Raw genomic sequence first — 13,512 nt, 5'->3', positions numbered from 1 at the left:
TATTAATAATTATAATAATTAACTGTAGAGGATTTGGATTTTCTACATACATATTCATAATATGCAAATAATACAAGTTTGTTTTTTCTTCTGAATATTTTTGCTTTTTAATTTTTTAAAATATTATTATATTATTTTACCCCCAAGGGGAGATCTTACTAACTGAATACATATGCTGTAGGTTTGGTCAGATGGAAGAAATTCCATACTATTCTTAGTTTTCCAAAATTTTTTTTGCCATGAGTGGATTTTAACTTGATGAAACACTTTTAATTTACGTCTATATCATATCTATAAAAATTAGGAGTTCCCGTCATGGCGCTGTGGTTAACGAATCCGACTAGGAACCATGAAGTTGTGGGTTCGATCCCTGCCCTTGCTCAGTGGGTTAACGATCCGGCGTTGCCGTGAGCTGTGGTGTAGGTTGCAGACGCGGCTCGGATCCCGCGTTGCTGTGGCTCTGGCGTAGGCCGGTGGCTACAGCTCTGATTCGACCCCTAGCCTGGGAAGCTCCATATACCACAGAAGTGGCCCAAGAAATGGCAAAAAGACCAAAAAAAAAAAAACCCAAAACAATATATATATATGACTTTTCCTATTATTTAGTAAATTTGATGAATTTGATCAATTTTCTAATGTCGAAATGAACTTATGTTCCTGATATAAAAACAATTTAATCATGCTATAGTATGCCTTTTTCACATTGCTGTAAATTGTTAGTTTATTGCTTTTCTATCTTGGTATGTGAATACATATTTTTTTTAATTTTATATAGATAAATGTATAAGAAATAAATACACCATATGACTATGTATAAATATTTCTTTTTTAAAAATTCTTTTTGGCTGCTCTTGTGGCATGTGAAATTTCCCAGGCCAGGGATAGGACCCATGTCACAGCTACCAGAGCAACAGCAATGGCAAAGCTGGATCCTTAGTCCACTGAGCCACCATTAAAATATATTTTAATATGTATTATATGTTATATACATATTTATGTATTATATATTAAATATATTTAATAATCTATATGCCACATATATATGTATAAAGTATAACTAATTGTATTCTAAAGCGTTTTGGGTGCTCACTTCAGCAGCACATATACTAAAATTGGGAAGATAAAGACTCGCATTAGCATGGTCCCTGTGCAAGGATGACGCACAAATTCATGAAACTTTGCATATTTTTGAGAGACTCTCATACTAAGTGAAGTAAGTCAGAAAGAGAAAGACAGATACCGTATGATATCACTTACATCTGGAATCTAATATACAGCCCAAATGAACCTTTCCACAGAAAAGAGACTCATGGACTTGGAGAACAGATTTTTGGTTGCCAAGGGGGAGGGGGAGGAAGTGGGATGGACAGGGAATTGGGGGTTAATAGATGCAAACTACTGCCTTTGGAGTGGATTAGCAATGGGATCCTGCTGTGTAGCACAGGGAACTGTATCCAGTCACTTGTGATGGAACGTGATGGAGGATAATGTGAGAAAAAGAATATGTGTGTGTGTGAGAGAAAGAGAGAGACTGGGTAACTTTGCTGCACAGTAGAAAATTGACAGAATACTGTAAATCAGCTACAATGGAAAAAATAAAAATCATTAAAAAAAATAAAGTGTTTGGGTAAGTTACCCATGATCATACAGACAGTTAAATTACAGACCTCCAGATCTATGCAGAATTGGATGGAAATATTTCTTCCCTGAATGGTTGGTAGAACTTACTAGAGAAGCCTTCTAGACTTGCACTTTTCTGAAAGACAGGATTCTCACTTGATACTTAACCATCTGTGTCAGGTGCAGGACAATTCTGACATCTGGGCGGTTGATGTCAGGAGAGTCACTTTTCCTGGACATGTGTCTAATTCCTCCTAATTTACAACCATGTTGCTCTAAAAGAGTTCATAAAGCTTATCATTTTTTAGTGCCCATTTGTCCTTAAGGACTTATTTCATCCCCAGTATTAGTTATCTGTGTCATCTGTTTCCTTAATTAATCTCACCAGAGTTTAGATGATTGTATGTGTCTTTGCTGATTTACAACTTTACTCATCCTCTACTACCTGCTTTTTGTATATTTCATTAATTTCTGCCCCCGTCTTAGGACGGATCTCAGACTATAACTTTCTGGAAAGTGACCCACAGTCCAACCATCTTCATTTTGGGGCATAGCCCTGGGTCTCAGGTTCAGAGAGGAGGGTCTCCTGTTCAGCCCCCTACTTGTTCAGACCTGAGTTTTGAATGCTGTGCCCCACACTCCAAAGTCTATAGAAAAAGATGCTCTTTCTATTCAGGGATTGCCAAGGTTAGGAGCAAAGTGGCTTGGGAGGTGTCTCAGCCGGTTGGATGGGTTCCCCGTTATCCCTGGGTTGATCTTGATAATCCATTAAAATCTTGTCAGCTTCAGATAGTTTTAAGAACTTTGTGAAATATTTTATTCAGCTTTACTAGTTGTGGGGGGGGGGGTAGTTTTGTTTAAACAACAAGAAATGCCTTACCTGCTTTATAACAGTATTTCCCCCAATTGTGCCTTTTTCAGGAACAGGTGCAGGTGATATAATAACAAAGTAGGATATAAAATAAATAATACATATATATCATATGCATGTATATATATATGCATGTGTATATATATTTTTAATAGTGAAATACTTGTGGAATTTTCTGGGTTTTTTTTTTCCTTCAAGTAGAATCATCTCTATATATGCAATACTCTTTTTAAGCTTGAAAAGATATTGTAGGTAACGTTCCCTAAGCTGTTCACCTCTAAGTATCATCACACTTCACCAGACATAGAGTAATGTAAGAGGCTTAACTTGCATATTTTATGACAAATCTATGATTTATTTTCTACTTCAGTACAACCACAGCAAATAGAAATAATAGAACCCCTTCTCTAGGACTGAATTACCCAAAGCATATCCTTATTATCTGCTTACCAAGTGCCTCTAGGACTCTTGGGGTGATTTGGTCTCCCCTCCACCACCCCATATTCTGCCAAAGGCCAGAGATACACCTGTTGCCGTCCATATCCACAGTTTGTAACACCATGCTGGACACTTAGTAGATGCTAAAAGAAAACGTATGTTGAATGAAAAACCGAGGGAGAGAATCACTGATAAGATCACATAAAATTTCTTGAAATAAGCCCCAAAATTAAGCATATGAAAACAGCAGGAAAAAAAAGATAAAACATTTCTTTGGGCATTTCTCTGGGCATCACATCCTGAACGTTATTTTGGGAGATCCTGTCCTATTCCAGGGAGGAGGGACAATGAAGAATATAATAAATTCACAATGTTTTATGCATTCTGCAGATTTCATTTTTTCTTGGGAGAGCACCATGAGTTAGAGTCATGAATGAGTTATAAGTGGGTTTAGACGACATAGCCAGTGTTCATTGTCCAAGATCAGATAACCATCAAAATGACAAAACTGGAATTTACAGCCAAGATTTTTCTTGTAAACAATTCATGTGTATGGCTCTATTATGCCCCCTTTTCCATACTAGAAGGGAAATTTTGGTGTATCCAATACAAGTGCTCTAAATTGGAGGATAGATGTGTTAAACCCTTTATCTGTTGGATAAATGGCCAAAGTTACATATATTTGTTTGAATTTGAAAAATAACTTTGGCAAGTCTAATCTTAGTTATCTCCAACATCTCGGCTGAAGTTACAGAAGACACAATGCACATTTCAAGTGATTAAAAATAGGAATGCTTAATGAAAACTGGAAGTTTATTTAAGACTAAACTGAAAATTACACAAAGCATAGTTAATGCCTGAGGGCATCTCACAGGTTATCTAGTTCAGAGAGGCTTTCTCTCTTTTATTTTTTGGGAGGAAGACAGATACCAGAACCTCTGGGATTTAAGATGTTTTGTTCAGAGAGTGAATAAACATGAAACTTAAAACAAGGAAGTACTAAGTATGTATAGACAAGTAGTAGCATACGTCAATTGCTTAAGACATTTGTGTGAGTATGTGGGGGTGTGTGTGTGTGGGGGGGGTGTGTGTGTGTCTTTACCAGGAAAAAAAATGTAGATTTTCCTAAAAATGGTCTCTCTTTCTCTAGAGCCCTCCCTCAAATATCAGCTAGTCTAGGTGAGTGAGAAGGTCTAAATTAAGGATGACCTAGAAAGCATTTACTAAAGCATAGGCAAGGGATTTTAAAATTTGATCTCCCTGTTCTTTTTCCATAAAGAGGACAAAGGAAAGACTTGGGAACTGAGGTAATCGGGTTCCAGAGTCCCTGTCTTTATATGGAATGATCAACCAGGGGGAACCTGCTGCAGAGCACAGAGAGCTTGACCCAGTATTCTGTGATCATCTATGTGGGAAAAAGAATCTGAAAGAGAATGGATGCGTGTACATGTATAACTGAATCGCTTTATTGTACAGCAGAAATTATCACAACCTTGTACATCACCTATACTTTAATAAAACTTTCATAAATGAAAAAATCTCTTACCTTAGCATTTTTCTATGGTTGAGAACGTGTATCTTTTTTTTCAGTGAAAAACCTCATTTCACCTCATGCAGTTTCAAAGTCTACATTATTATAGCTTGAAAAGCACTGATCTTCTCCAGCAAAATAGCTTCAGAGATGAACCCCAAAGAGTGCCTCTGACTTGTGTAAAATCTGAACTCTGCTTCTGTCCAGCTGGCCCTCTCAGCAATTCTAAGGGGCGCTAACGTTTCACTCCCTAAGTAAACGGTCATATGAGCAGGTGGAATCAGTTGCTGGAAAAACCACAGACCAGTACAGTTTATAAGAGTAGCTGGCGTCTCTGAAAGTCTCTTCCTCATGACTTGAGGGAACTGAGTTTGTATAATCTGAGCCCAAACTGAGGAACAAAGATGCATTTATTCATTTATTCTTACGTCCATCCAAGCAGTCATTTACCCATTCACTTATTCATTCAACAAAAATGTGCCAATCATCCATCTACTATGTTTTGGGCACAGTGCCAATAAGCGGTTTGCGTTCCTAAGATGTAAATTTTATAAAGCAAGATCCCTGCCAAGAAAGGGAAGTAAAGGAGATAAAATATGCAATACATGTTTCTAAGTGCTATAATAATTTAGAGGGTGCTTTGGATCACATAAAAAAGAGACATTGACTGGAACACCAGAAAAGAGGCCATATAGAGATGGCATTTGAAATGAACCTGAGAAGATAGTTAGACTAAACAGAGAAAGCCACACCCGTCATAGAATGAGCTCAGGCATAGAGACACGAAAGATGTGACACTTTGTATTTGTATTGAAATGTCCTTCCTCCTTGCTGGCAGTTTCTCATAATAGCCAAAGTCAGTGGGTTGCTTTATATAGCAACTTCCTATTTAAAGCAAACAAATTGCATGGGGTAGTGGAAATAGAAGTGAGAATAAAAAGTGGATTCTACGGCAAAAGTTCTGAATTCAAGGGCTTGTTATGTAATTGTCTAATTATAACTCTGGATCGATCAGCCTCTTTTGAATATTTTCCCTAGGTAAAGGAAGAAGTTTTAAGTCATAAGCAATAATAGCAATAAAAAAGGGTACCACCCAAGCATATTCTAAGTTACCGGCATGGCTTTTAAACGAATTAATCCTCACCACAACACTCATGTAGACCGTGTTATTTTCTGCAGCGTAGAAACAGTCAAGGCCAGTTCACATCAGGTATTTTAGACATGCAACATGCTAGGGCGAAGGATGCTTGTTAGAGATGCTGTTTCGTGCTCTACCCTCACTTCTAGGAGCTTTGATTCACCTACTCGGTGGCTATTGATCCTGCCTGTTCTTGAAAACCTTCTGGAAAGCTTTTCAAATGACTAAAATATGACCACCACCCAGATAAATGTAATCAGAGTGTCTGATAGTGGATCGTCCCAATTTATGCATCTCCCAAAAATACTTGAATGCACAGTCCAGCGGGAGAGCCCCTGACTTAACCCTGTTCATTCAGCTCCCCAGATAATTCTAAGAGCCTCTGCGTGAGACTTGAAGGTGATGAAGGAGTGGGGAGGCTGAACGGTGGGAGGGAAAGACATGGTCGGCTAAGGAGTGAAGGGGAAACACGCTATGGAGAGAGAGAAATAGAAATAGCCTGCATATTTAGCAAATTGAAGGCAATTTAACACATGACGCAGTTGTAGGCTAAGTGAGCAATTTGAGCTAGTGTTGCAACTTTAGGACAGATTTTCTCCCCCCCCCCCCCCGTTTACTATAAACGGAATTCAAGCCATTGGCATCAAGACTTGACTAAGAAGGGAAACAAAATCCTTGATAAAAGCTGGATGTTCCCTCACATTTAGGGGCAGGCAGTGGTGCTTGGAGGGGCAGGTGAGGAAGAAGCCTAGAGTGCTGAGTAATAAAGCACCAGGAGGTCAGTCCTGGGGTAGATCTTAATTAACATTTTTATTAAAAATCATGGAGAAGAGATTAAACAAAGACGAAAACGGAGGAAGAAAAAAACCTGCCTCTCCTACTTAATTGTAACATGCTAAATGTGCAGATTAGGAGAACAGAAAAAATGCAAATGTGGCAAAAAAAAAAAAAAAAAGCCAAAAATGGCATTGTTAGTCCCTCCATCGCACAGGAAAAATCAATACAAAGGGTCTTCTATCTGCGGAATAGATGATTCTAAAAGGAAGTGTAGTCAGTATTTTCCCTGGAAATGCAAAAATCTAAGAAGATTAGCTTCTGGGGTCACTTCTAACTGAGCTTCATCTCTTCTTGCTTTGCTTTTCGCTACTTTGAGAACGCACGGACCAGATTCACTTCTGGTTTTTAAAGTAAGGTGTAGTTTACCTGTTTAGATAGATTATCTTGTTTAATGGTCACAACAACCTTATGAGATAATCATTATTTGCATTAATTGACTTTTTTTTTTTTTCCTTTTTAGGACTGTACCCGTGACATCTGCAAGTTCCCAGGCTGTGTGTCAAATCAGAGCTGCAGCTGCCGGCCTATACCACAGCCATGTCAGATGCAAGCCACGTCTGTGACTTACACCACAGGTCACAGCAACGCTGGATCCTTAACCCACTGAGTGAGGCCGTGGATCAAACCTTCATCCTCATGGATACTAGTCAGTTTTGTAACCTGCTGAGCCACAGTGGGAACTGCCATACTTGACCTTCAGAGAGATGAAAAAACTGAAGCTCACAGCACCCAAGCTGGCACTGTGCAAGATTATACTGCTGGAAACCAGCTTGAAGTCAGCATTTCAACCCTTCCACCTCACCGTGTTCCGGATTTGTCCCAGGGACTGGTGCATGTGTCACCGGAGCCCTGATTTCCACAAGAAGGAAATTAGGAAGATAAACTAGCTCCCAAGATTGCAGAGTGGATTGTGTAAGTTCAAGTCTGTGGAGTCATTCTATCCCAACTTTTATTGTGACCTTTTCACACGTACGGCAAAGCTGAAAGAACTTTACAGTAAATGCCCATAAACCCAAAGGACAGTTTTTGACTAGCATGTTCCTACATTTGCTGTATTACATGTCTGCTTAGCTATTCATCACTGGCTTCGCCAATCCATCTTGTTTTGGGATCCATTTTCAAGTGACGTGCAGACATCAGTATGCTTCCTTATATATCTGAAGTCGGTTTTAAACTGCCAAAGAACTTTACAAATTCATAGATCCGCATCCTTAGAGGATGCTTCTTATTGCAACAGCTCCCTCCCATTCCCTCCACCGCCGTAAGTTTGATGACTGCCTGTTTCCAGTTGTCATAGTATTTGCTTTGTTGTTGGATGGCAATTCCTAACACTTAAAGAAAAAGAGCTATAGTTCCTTCTGCTTTTCTCCTCTTGGCCTGCTCATGGACCAGCTCTCTCTCTCTCTTTGAGGATTTACCTACTCTTTTGGCCTCAGCATCTCCAATCCAATCTACCTCCCCCTTCACTCAAGTATTCATTCCATATCTGAGCATTTCTCCAAAATAATGAGGGTAATGTGTACCCCATATTGAGAGTTTATTAAAACATCCTTATAAACGGTGGAGTAGACAAGGAGAGAACCAAATATTTGCCATATACCATGTCTTGCTTTATATTTTAGTCTATAATATGTAAGCAAATAATAAATTTATATAGACGTCATGTGTAATATACAATGTAATTTTAAAACCATTTATATTTATATTATAGAATAGATATGGTTATGTATACTTATATACAGTGTCTGTATTATAAAATATAAGTATTGTATATAATATTCATATGCTATAGAATTCATATATAATTATATTATGCAGGTTCTAAATATTAAATAAATAAATGATCTATTTGCTTTTAATTTATTTTTTTATTTTTTTTAAATTTTTTGTCTTTTTGCTATTTCTTTGGGCCGCTCCCACAGCATATGGAGCTTCCCAGGCTAGGGGTCGAATCTGAGCTGTAGCCACCGGCCTATGCCAGAGCCACAGCAACGCGGGATCCGAGCCGCGTCTGCAACCTACACCACAGCTCACGGCAACGCCGGATCGTTAACCCACTGAGCAAGGGCAGGGACCGAACCCGCAACCTCATGGTTCCTAGTCGGATTCGTTAACCACTGCACCATGACGGAAACTCCTATTTGCTTTTAATTTATATATAAATGAATGTTTTTCTTTATATGGTTGTCCATGATAGGGATTATCTTTATTTCTTCATAGGATAGTCCAAAGATAGAAATTATCTTTATTTCAGTGAAATATTGAAAAATTAAAAAGGGAAAAAGAATGAAAAACACCCAGAGAATGGCTGAGTCTTGAAAGCAGCAGAATCGAATAGACCAATGCCTCTGGATTCATGGAGACAATTGAAACCACGTACATTTGGAGGAAGCGGGGAGTGAATGGACTCTAAGGAGGTGATTGCCGTGATGGAGAGTTTCGCTGCAGGTAGTGAGAGGAAGGAGTGACTGACGGCCACCATCCTTTTCTCGCCTTGTGATGTTATCATCTGACTGAGGACAAGAAAGCAAACACCCTTCTCTTCAAACATACAAATTTTAGTTTCTATGGAGTTGCTAAAGAATGAAGTGAGCAGTCACAAATTCTAGAGAAGTGCTCTGATTCGCACACTGACATCTGGCTTGGCTCCATGCAGTTTTCATAAAATGTACAGCGAACTCCCCAAAAGCTGAGTGCTGGCAGTGGCACTGGGAGACAAGCACGAAGCAAAATATTAACATTTCACACAGTGAGCGTGTCACACCACGTGAGCTTCGGAAACAAAGTGCCTCTATTTCCCCAGAGTTTATCCCGATGACAGAGCCTCCTTGCACAGCTCATTACCGATGCTCTGATGGCTTCTCCCAGAAGAATGGATTGACTTTAGTTGGCATTGAAAAGATGCTCAAAAGATCAAAATCATAAAATCAAGTGACAACAGTCTCTGCAGGGATGAAGTGCTTCTGCTCAATGATGCCTGCCCTGGTTGCATCTCCAAGAGGCATTTCCCATGGAGATCTCTGGGCGAGTGCTGCCTTTTGCTGGTGGTGTCATGACATTTGAGACAGAGGAAATGTTGGTGCAACATATGCCATCTTTGAAAAGGAGGAGAGAACCCTGGAAGTTATTGGTACAGTCACAGCGAGCATCAAATCCCTCTGGCTCTTTAAGTCACAAAGTACCTCCTCCAGGAGGAGGTCCGCAAATGGAAACGCATTCTTCCCTTTGAGATCCCTGGCCCCCTGGAAAATCCGATTTCTTTCTCCCAGATGATTAACTAATCAGAAATGAAGTGCCAGAAAGGGCACTTGTCAGCAACCTGCCATTCCTGGGATATTTTGAGTACCTGATATATGCCTATTAGTTTACATGTATTATCTCTAGTCGTTTCTAGTACTGTTAGTCCCTTTTACAGGCTAAGAGAAAGAGGTGTCTCCAGGTAAATCAGCTTCTTTGAGGCCCTGCTCTGTTAAATAACCACGCCATGTATATGAGATTAAAAATCAGATCTGGCTCATGCTAAAGCTTGGGTGTTTTCCAGTATTCCACACCATGGTTGAAAGAATGTTTACTGATTTCTGCATTTTTTTATGTTCCAAGAGTATGTGTTACATGGGAGATGTGTTTTAAAGCAGTGCTCAAATTATAAGACGCACACGAATCCCCTAGAGATCTTCTTAGGTACAAATTCTGATTCAGCAAGTCCGGGGTGGGGCCCGGGGTTCTGCATTTCGAGCAAGTGCCTCAGTGACATTCGTGAAGCTGAGCAGAGGACCATACTTGTGGGCATCAACATTTAGAGCATGAGATCTAAATAAGTAAGATTTTAAGCCCTTTTAGACACTGTACTTTTATGTATTTGCATAATACAGCCTTCACTAGGAGAATGTACTCAGGATCAGTGTTTTGGGGGGTCATTATTAATGATAGTATTTAAATATAGTTTCCAGGAGCTCCCATTGTAGCTCAGTGATAATGAACCCAGCTAGTATCCATGAAGATGCGGGTTCCATCCCTGGCCTCGCTCAGTGGGTTAAGGATCCGGCATTGCCAGTGAGCTGTGGTGTAGGTCACAGAGGAGGCTAGAACTCTGCATTGCTGTTGCTGTGGTATAGATTGGCCACTGTGGCTCCGATTCGAGCCCTAGCCCAGGAACTTCCATATGCTGTGCGTGCAGCCCTAAGGAGCCAAAAATAAATAAATAAATATATTTTCACACCAGACGTATTTCATACCCCTTTATTCAGCTCGTCAACAGGATGCATTGGCTGTCTACAAAAATAGTTATAGCTAACATTTTTTTTTGTTCACAGCTTAGAAAATGTCTTGACATGTGTGATCTTACTCAATGCTAACAAAAAGTAAAGAAAGTAAACGAAGCATTGCTGCTGATGTAATTTTAGGTGGATGCTATTAAGGTTCAGAGAAAGTGACACGTACTTGATTTCTGCACAGATTTTATTAGGATATTCAGTTTTGCTGAATCTTAATATCACACAAAGTCATAATTTGCAAGACTTTCAGGATAGGTGGCTTAGCTGGCTAGGGCTGTAGTCACAAAGTAGACAAGAAAGTGGCTTCAAAGTTAGAACTTGATTGTCTTTTAGTTCCAGAGGCCAGAAGTCCAAGATTAAGGAGCTTGTGGAATTGATTCCTTCTGAGAACCATGATTTTTCCATCTCTCTCCCTTAGTTTCCGGCAATATTTGGTACTGCTTAGCTTATAGCCTCATCATTCTGATGTTTTCCTTTGTGTTCAAATGATATTCTTCTGCTGTGCATGTCTGTTTCCAAACGTCTCCTTTTTATAAGGACACCAATCAGTTTGTTGAATTAGGGGCTGACCTTACTCCACCACGACATCCTCTTAACTTAGCTAATTACATTATTATTATTATTTTTTTTTTTTGGTCTTTTGTTGTTTTAGGGCTGCACCCATAGCATATGGATGTTCCCAGGCTGAGGTCAAATCGGAGCTTATAGCTGCTGGCCTGCACCATAGCCACAGCAACGCCAAATCCAAGCCATGTCTGTGACCTACACCACAGCTCATGGCAATGCTGGATCCTTAACTCACTGAGAAAGGCCAGGGATCAAATTGAAGTCCTCACAGAGACTAGTCAGGTCGGTTAACCACTGAGCCACGAAGGGAACTCCACTAATAATATCTTTAATGACCCTATTTTTGAATAAATTTGCATTCCCTGGTACTGGTGGTTAAGATTTTTTGTGTATCTGTCTTTTTTTTCTACGGCTTCTCCCAGGGCATATGGAAGTTCTCAGGTTAGGGGACTTCACAGCTATAGCTCCTGGTCTACACCACAGCCACAGCAACATGGATCAGATCAGTGTCTAAGACTTATACCACAGCTTATGGCAACACTGGATTCTTAACCCACTGAGTGAAACCAGGGCTCGAACCCGTGTCCTCATGGATATTACTTGGGTTTGTTACCACTCAGCCAAGACAGGAGCACTGAGATTTTAACATAGGAATTTGGGGGTGAGGGGCAAAATGCAACTCGGTCTATAAGAGTTGGTGTTGCCTGGTCCCTGTTTGGGAATTGCTTATAATTTATTTGGACAGACCAAGTACACATCTAAATCATTGGATATAAAAAGTAGGAAATGAAAGCTTCCCAGTGAATCTTAAGAATCTTGAGAAGAGACCCTGTTCTCCTGAGTAAACCAAGACCATTTTTAGAAGCTGAGGACCTGGATTCCCCTTGGGTTACAGGTCAGACTAGAGAGACAGAGAATGAAGAGTTTTCCAGGCACCAAGTACAGTTTTTGCTAAGGAAAGAAGAAACGTCAATCCCCAAAAGTGTTCTGAGAGCAGGAAGTAAAGGTATTTGCTCTAAATTATAAAATCAGAAAATAAGATTAGGATTAAGTAACATTGATTTTATATTTATTTACTTCTGGAGATAAACACTAAACAACTCCAAGGTCTGGCCCTAGTCTATAAAATAAAAATGCGAACACCAATATCAAGGGGCTTGTTGTTTTTTTTTTTTTTTTAATTCTTGTTTTTGTTTATTTGTGTGTTTGCTTTTGTTTATGTTTTTAATTTTAAACTTAAAAATCCAGTATGGTGAAGTTTGTAGGCTAAAGTCTGAATAGATGTCTGTGGTATGCTGCCAAAACTTGAAAACAAGCTTCTGTCTGAAGCTAAAAAGAACAATTATTATTGCATTCTAAAATCGAAGTGATTTTTACCCTGGGAAAGATAGCCCATCTTTTGTGAGGTTCAAACAAACCAGCCATTGTTTATGGGACTATGGTTTAAGAGAATAGGTTGTCATTTTAATTGACAGAGGATTCTGAGGCTCTCAAGAGCCTTTCTTTAAATTCTTCTAGACAGTCTCAGAACTTAGCAGCCCTGTGTGTGAAAACAGCCCTTTCTCAGTTCAGAGGATGACATCTTTGGGGAGTTGCCTCTGAAAGGATATAGTCACTAACATCCACAAAGAAAGAAATGTTCATACCCTGAACAGAGATTATCTCACAAGATAAATAGCCAAGCCCTGATTTAGACAGAAATGCCTTTTGACAAGGTCAGAGTGTCTCTTCTTAGTCCTCAGGCCTCAATTCCCTGGGACACATGAGGTTCCTTGTCTGAGTCGCCGAGCCAAGGGGCTGATGGGGAGAGAACTCATTAATTTTGTCAATACCCATTCCTCCCCTCTGAGCCTTTATAGACTGTCTCAAGTAAAAGATGAGCTTTCCTCTGTCTTCTTATTCCATTCAGAGAGTGATTTAAAAATGGACCTTTCTATTTTCAGCTAACATCATCCTCTTTATCTCATATTCACAAGCCCCATAAATCTACCCCTTTCCCACTCCTCCAAAGGTACAATCAATTTCTCCCCAGCCTAGTGCCTCTCCATAATCAAACGGGTCTCTCATCGCCTTGAATGCAACAGGCTTTCTTGACTTTGCGCAATTGTTTTCAAATTCTCCTCAGCTGAGAGCTCTCTGCATGGGGTCTCTCCCCTCTTCTTTACATCTGTCTCATCCTAGTCTAGCCTAGCCAATGTTCTGCACCTCTTCACCACCACCTATGCTGGGCCAGGGC

General features: G+C 39.7%; 1 non-coding gene across 1 annotated transcript; it reads left to right on the top strand.

The window, feature by feature from the left end:
- Window positions 1-1,082: 1,082 nt before the first annotated feature.
- Window positions 1,083-1,190, top strand: LOC146400304 (U6 spliceosomal RNA). The gene has a single exon (XR_014813920.1). It is a non-coding gene; the product is annotated as a U6 spliceosomal RNA (small nuclear RNA).
- Window positions 1,191-13,512: the final 12,322 nt, after the last annotated feature.

Source organism: Sus scrofa, chromosome 8 (genome assembly GCF_054392235.1).
Source record: "Sus scrofa isolate SSC_HxYL_T2T_F1_AM1 chromosome 8, Sscrofa_HxYL_maternal_Yorkshire_Landrace_v2.0, whole genome shotgun sequence".
NCBI classification, from domain to species: domain Eukaryota; kingdom Metazoa; phylum Chordata; class Mammalia; order Artiodactyla; family Suidae; genus Sus; species Sus scrofa.
This window is presented reverse-complemented; position numbering and strand designations above follow the sequence as displayed.